Source organism: Euprymna scolopes, chromosome 2, assembly GCF_053919585.1.
Source record: "Euprymna scolopes isolate OS-2025 chromosome 2, ASM5391958v1, whole genome shotgun sequence".
NCBI lineage: Eukaryota > Metazoa > Mollusca > Cephalopoda > Sepiida > Sepiolidae > Euprymna > Euprymna scolopes.
Window position 1 is genome coordinate 204,862,296 of NC_136483.1, and position 7,462 is coordinate 204,869,757.

Here is a 7,462-nt window from a genome sequence, read left to right on the forward strand (position 1 = left end):
CAGTGACAAAAATTAATTTTGTGAGTTTCTCTAAGCTTTCTCCTGTGAATCCGGCCAATCCAACCAACTGCCTGATTTTGTTGGCGTACACATCCACACGTTCACCAGCCCATCTAACCATAGTTATTTTTCTATATGCTGCAAACGCGTCATCAGTAAATGCCTCCTTTAATCGAGCCTCAATCTGGTCTATTTTCTTTTGATCGTCCTCCTCCATTTCCATGTAGAGGGCCAGCGCATCGACTTCCAGGTATAAAGGTAGCAGACTCGCTATGTCATCCACCTGCTGAAGTTGTGCGACAAGTCTCACTTATTTCAGCCACGCTACAATGTCTCCCTGGCCAGAGAACGGCTTGATAATATCACTGCTTATCCGCACCTTCGCCATATTCGGGCCGAAATAGCTTGAAACAAAAATGTAGTAGGCAAAAAAAAATAAATGTTCTGTCAGCAACAGTACAACTTCAAAATAGTCAATATCGCCCACCTCCAGAAGAGAGGGGATTCCTGTCCGTGATAACCGTGGTAAAAAAAAGAGACACACTCCAATCGCCAGAAACACCCACACACACAATTTGCAGGACACTACCGACTCGTCTCTAGCCTCCTGTTTTTATAGTGGCCGGGAATTATCCATTTGCATAATCACATGAGAAAGAAACGTGATTTTCCGAGAGTTGCATGGGGTAAACGCTAATAAAAACCCCTGGACGCCATCTTGGAATTCTCTTTTTCCCCCCAACCGGTGACACAACAGACGTACCTGAGGTAAGCTCTTTTTCCCCTCATTTTAGTTATTGCTACTTCTGCTACAATAACTCGTCCTGTTTTTAGCAACGACAGGATTACACACGATGTTACCCACCACATCCAGACCAGAGGACCTCCTGTGAGCGCGCGCCCGCGCAGACTCAAACCTGACCGCCTGAAAGTCACCAAGCAAGAATTTCAGCACATGTTGGATTTGGGAATTATTCGACCCTCCGACAGTAATTGGTCATCGCCACTCCACATGGTGCCCAAAAAGTCAGCAGGCGATTGGCGCCCTTGCAGGGATTATCGAGCACTGAACAGTCGCATGACTCCAGATAATTACCCCATTCCTCACCTCCAGGATTTTTCAAACTCTCTCCATGGTAAATCGATATTCTCCAAAATCGATCTCGTCCGTGCGTACAATCAGATTTCTGTGGACCCTGAAGATATCCCCAAAACTGCTATAACTACCCCATTCGGACTCTTCGAATTTCTATGAATGCCCTTTGGACTGAGAAATACTGGCCAGTCCTTCCAGCGATTTATAGACGCAGTCTTACGTGGATTACCATCCGTTTACGCATACATTGATGATCTACTCGTAGCGAGTTCATCCGAAAGCGAACACATGCAGCATCTACAGCAACTGTTCCACAGATTGTCGGAATACGGTGTTATCATCAACCCCAGCAAGTGTGAGTTTGGAGTCTCTTCGCTTTCCTTTCTGGGACATTTAATTAATTCAGAGGGTACCCGCCCTCTCCCGGAAAAAGTCCAATCCATTGTTGATTACCCGCCTCCCACTTCCCTTCATAAACTTCGGGAATTCCTCGGGTTAATAAATTTTTACAGGCGTTTCGTTCCTCACTGTGCCGAAATCGCACAGCCCTTAACGGATGTACTCAGGAACAAAAAGTATAAAAATGAGACAATCACTTTGAACGGAACAGAATTACACTCCTTCAACAAAGTAAGCGTTAATGGCTGCCACTATGTTGGTTTTTCCCCATCCACACGCTCCTCTATCCCTGTCAGTAGACGCATCGGATGTGGGCATTGGGGAGTATTACAGCAGTTTGTAGACAACACGTGGCAACCACTATCTTTTTTCTCCAGGCGACTTCAGAATGCTGAGACCAAATATAGTATCTTTGTCAGAGAACTTTTAGCCGCTTATTGTGCGGTCAAGCATTTTCGCTACATGCTAGAGGGATCCGACTTCACTCTTTTTACGGACCATAAACCGCTATCGCACGCCTTGCTCGCCAAACCCAGCAAGCATTCACCCAGAGAAGTCATTTAGACTACATTTCTCAGTTCACTTCAGACATCAAATACATCAAAGGCACTGAGAACGTTGTCGCCAACACATTATCGCGCATGCACATTGATGCCATTCAGCCTACTGATAGTATCGATCTTAAACAGATCGCCGTCGACCAAAGAAATGATGAGGAGTTGAATAACTTTCTACATTCTGGAAGCCTATCGTTCAAACAGGTTCCCATACCCTTTTCTAGCGAAGTGATCTGGTGTGATATCTCAACCGGACATGAGCACCCTTATGTTCCTCCCAAACATAGGCGAGCTGTTTTCTTTCAGCTGCACAGCCTATCGCATCCTGGCACCCGCTCTACACAGAAATTGGTGACATCTCGTTTTATATGGACAGCCATCAATCGAGATATACGCGAATGGACCAGGAGTTGCATACCTTGCCAAAAGTCTAAAATTCATAAGCACATTAAAAGCCCACTTTCGACCTTCTCAACCCCTGAAGCTCGCTTTCAGCACGTCCATATAGACTTAGTGGGCCCACTCCCACCCTCCAGAGACTGTACACATCTGCTGACTTGCATTGACAGGTTTTCGAGATGGCCTGAAGCCATACCCATTAAAGATACTTCTGCCGAAACTGTGGCCAATGCCCTTATCACACACTGGATAGCTCGTTACGGGGTGTCTAACACCATTACAACCGACAGAGGTAGGCAATTCGACTCTTACCTCTTTTCGGAACTGCCTCACCTACTCGGATGTAAACACATGCGCAGTGCGCACTACTTCTACCATCCGGCGGCAAACGGCATGATTGAGCGCTTTCACGGGCAATTGAAAGTGTCCTTGAAAGCATACTCCGACCCTAACAGATGGATGGAATACCTTCCCTTCGTTCTCCTAGGTATTAGGTCCACTATCAAAATGGACATTGGTCTAACCCCAGCTGAAATGGTCTACGGAGCCTCACTGACCTTGCCTGGGCAGATGGTCACACCTACCACCCCCGAACGCATGCCAGACCCAGCGAATTACATCTCCCGCGTAAAGGATTATATGGCAATACCTTTCAACATCGCGCCAAGAGCACAAGATGTACACACGCAGTTTCCCAAGGACAGGAACTCATGGACCCACGTGTTCGTCCGGAATAGTGGCGTGACTACCCGCCTTCAGTCGCCGTATTCCGGCCCTTACAAAGTACTCAAGAGATACCCAAAATTCTTCATAATCGAGATTAACGGCAGACGTGACTCGGTCAGTGTCGATCGCTTAAAGAAAGCGATTTTTGACGATGATGTCACCAGTGGCGGCTCGTGCCTGAGATTAGTGGGGGTGCTGCTTCAAAAAGTTTACGTATTTTTTATATCGTGTAAAGGAATTCGAATATATAAATAAATATTTAATCAAATAATAAACAAACATTCAAATAAATATTCAAATATATAACAAAGACAAATAATCAATCAGAAATGGATAATACGCAAAAACTTTTTTATTAAAAAGATTTTTTAAAATTATGTACACTTTACAGAATAAAAATAATATATATATTCATTCCTTTTAAACTTTTCAGATTAAATAAAAGTTTGCGTTTTTTTGTTGTTTTTTTTTTGCTTTGTTTTTTTGCAAACAAACGAAAAACATTTTAAAAATAACTTATTTTTTATAAAAACAAAAAAAAAACTTTGAAATTTACCTGCCTCCCTACGAGGGTTAATTTAGGAATTTACAATTTGAAAATAGCGTTTTATTTAATAACAGTTTTATTTACAAAATTTATTTTTAAAGATGTATTTATAACAAAACGTATTTGTAAATAAAATGCAAAATAAAAAAGTTTACATTTTTATATAGTGAGCAAACAAACAAAAATATTTAAAGATGCAAAATTTTATTTACAAATCTTTTAACAACTTGCTTTTTATATAAAAAGAACAAACTTGGCTATTTACTGACCTTCCTATGCCGGTAAAGATCGACATAAAGTGGAGATTTATTATAAGAAAATAGGATGTCATATATAAGCATTATAAAACATCAAATTTTAATATAGCTTTCTTCCCCAAAAAACAAAAAATTAAAATTGTCTCAGTCCAGAAGGATTTCTAATTACTTTTTTTAGTGCGTATTATCTGACCCATCTACTAACAAATTCAATGTAAAGTTTAAAAATGCATAATTATAAACAAAACTGTATTGTTTTTTTTTTTTACTTACAAACACATTTTAATGAAAAAAATCTTGTGTAAAAAATCCATTTTTCAAAGTGTAAAACTTCTAACATTGTCCTTGTCGGAGGCAAATAAATGCTAATATTTTTTTATATCTAAAACATACACGTTAAAAATATTTCTAACTAAAATGTATTTTCAACATAAACTGCTTCTTCGCTTTTTTGCTTCTAGGAAAAAATGTAAACAGTGTTTTTTGTAAAGTTTAGTTGTTGCAAAATAAATAGCATTTAAAACTACTTTAAATAAACAAACAAAAAGGCAGGTAGATGGAAAAGTAACTTTATTTTTATGGTTAGATTTATTTATAGTATATTTGGTTTTTACCCTTGGCCGCGTGTTAGCTTCACTGCTAAATTCCCGAATACTTTTAATAAATAAAAATAAACAGTTTCTGCATATTATATATTTCCGCCTGCTACCGACTTAAATCGCAACGCTAAAAGCGTGCGTATTTAAAAAAAAACAAAAAAACAGCACAATATTTTATGTACAAGAACACGTTATGTGCAGATTTTAATAATAATTTTAAAAAATATAAGTAAACCTCCTTTTTTTTTCAATAACAATGTTATCATATCTATACAGGCGCACACTCTAAGCAAACAACGAATTTCACGACACGGCAGCTGAGCTGCGCCAAGCGACAGTTCCTTAGGCTTCCATCGGCTGCCTAAAGCGTCTAATCCGCACATGCGTACAAGAGAATTTCATTAAGAAAGTGTAACTGTGAATTTCACAGCTCCAAGCAAGTTTTACTTTTGTTATTATATGAATTTGGAGATACCGACATTAAAGTTAATGATTTTATAATGTACACATAGAAAAAATGAAATAATAATAATAATAATAATAATAATAATAATAATGAACAAACGTATTATTTTTAATTTTATCATTAATATTGTGTAGAAATAACTTGGGGGTGCTGCAGTCCCACAGCTCCATGCACGAGCCGCCACTGGATGTCACACACATGCAGAAACCAAAGACTACGGTCCGTTTCGATGTCCCCGACTCATCGAGCACGACCATTTCTACCAGGTCGGGTAGACGCATTCAGCGCCTACACCGATTTGCTGTTTACACTCAGTGACATTCTGTTCTCCTTATCGACATACTGTCTAGTAGGGGGGGGGGGTAATGTAGCGTCTACCCCGGAACTAAAATTTGACAGAGACTTTTGAATTGTCACCGTTTCCAGAGAGCTCTAAAAAAGAGGACAAAGAACCGTGGCGCCAAATTCGGAGTGCCCTCTCTTCCTCTTTCGCTCGCTGACTCTTGAGGAGTTAACACGCACTCGCACTACTGCTGTGTCTGTCACATGTGCACGACACGCGCTATGCCAGTTCTCATAATGAAACCAAAAAAACATTCTTCTTACCTTTCCACGCCACTTTTCACTCGAACGGCTATCCCAAAGAAAAATATTTAATTTATCTTTTCTTTTCGACTTTACGCAAAAAAAGAGAACATTTACCCAGTCTGTCAAGATTTCTTTCAAAAGAAACCACATGAGTGTGATACACAAAAGGGTAAATAAAATTACACTTCTTTTAACAAGCCAAATCTGACTATTTATTTTCATTCATTTTTCTGAATATTTGTTTTTTATTAATGTTTATGAAAAATTATTTTAAAGGAGCTGTTCGTCGTTTTGCCCGGCGAGCAGCTCACTTCAGCCCCCTATGGGATGAAGTAAAAATAATAAACAGAGAGACCCACTGGAAAGTGAGAAAACTTAAAGAAACAGCTCGGACATAACAACCTACTGAGCAAACCAAGCATAGAGCTGAATGCAATTTGGACACCTCTGATAGAGAGAGAAAACCTTGAATAACAACATAGGTTTAACATTAACAAAAAACAACTAACAATTGTCCTAGTGACATATGGCAAAGTTTACAGTTACCCAAAGGTGCTGAGTTCAATCCTGAACGAAGGCAGTGAAAATGTAGCATTCAAAACAGAGAATCAGCAACTATGTCCCAGAGCCTAGCTGGAGTCCGAACACGGTACCCCCGTAGTAATAATAAAGAGTTGGGTTCGAGACTCCTAACAAACGGTTCCCCAGTTCGATACAAAACACCTGATGAAGGCCGGAGGGCAAAACGGCCGAAACATTGTGACAATAACAACCAAGATGAGGAAGTCAGTCCGACAATCTCAATCAATCATCAGGTTTCTCGCCAAGCAGAATCTGACACTACGGGGTAACCGGGAAGATATCCATAATGATGAAAGAGATCAAGAAAACAAAGGGAATTTTTTAGAATTGGTAAATTTCTTGGCCAAGTATGACCCTGTGCTCTGTGACCATTTGGTGAAAGTTAACCTGGGAAAGAAAATTACTACTTCTTATCTGTCACCAGAAACTCCAAATGAATTTGTGAGCATTTTGGCAAAGCGATTGAGAAAGATGGATCAGATCAAGGAAAGCAAATATTTTTGCATAATTTTTGATAGCACTCCTAATGTATTTTACAAGGACCAGATAAGTGAGGTGTTGCGCTACGTAAAAATTGACGAAAATAAAGTGACAGTGGAAAACTCGTTTCTCTGCTTCATCGAGACAAAAGGTAAAAGCGTGGAGGATATTTCTAAACCGATTTTGAGAAAACTGGAGAACGATGGGATACAGATTGGTAACTGTATTGGTCAGGCATTTGACAATGCTACTATTATGGCAGGTTACCAATCGAGTGTGCAGAAACGAATCTCTGAAATCAACCCAACCATTTGTGCCATGCACTAACCATTCATTAAATCATAAGCTTGTGTACATGCTGCCTTGGTAGTGGTTCACTGTTACATTTTTTGGCATACTGGACCGGTTATTCTCATTCTTTTCTGTATCTACACATCGCTGGGACGTCTTCATTCAGTTGACCGGTATAAGTATCAAGCGGACTGTGGAAACTAGATGGAGTAGTCGAGTAAATGCTGTAAATGTTGTGGTAAAAAATTTTTGGAAGTCATCATTGCCTTGGAACAGCTCACAGAAAGAGAAGAAAATGCAACCACAAAATCAGATGCATCTTTAATTCTCAACTCGGTATTGTCGTTTCCGGTCTTATATTTCTGAGCCTTTGGAAAACTATTCTCCCAGAAATCAATGATGCCCAGAAGTATCTTCAAGAAAAAGGCTGACTGGGAAGCCATCAGAGAACTCATCAGAGATGCCCCACGGCGAA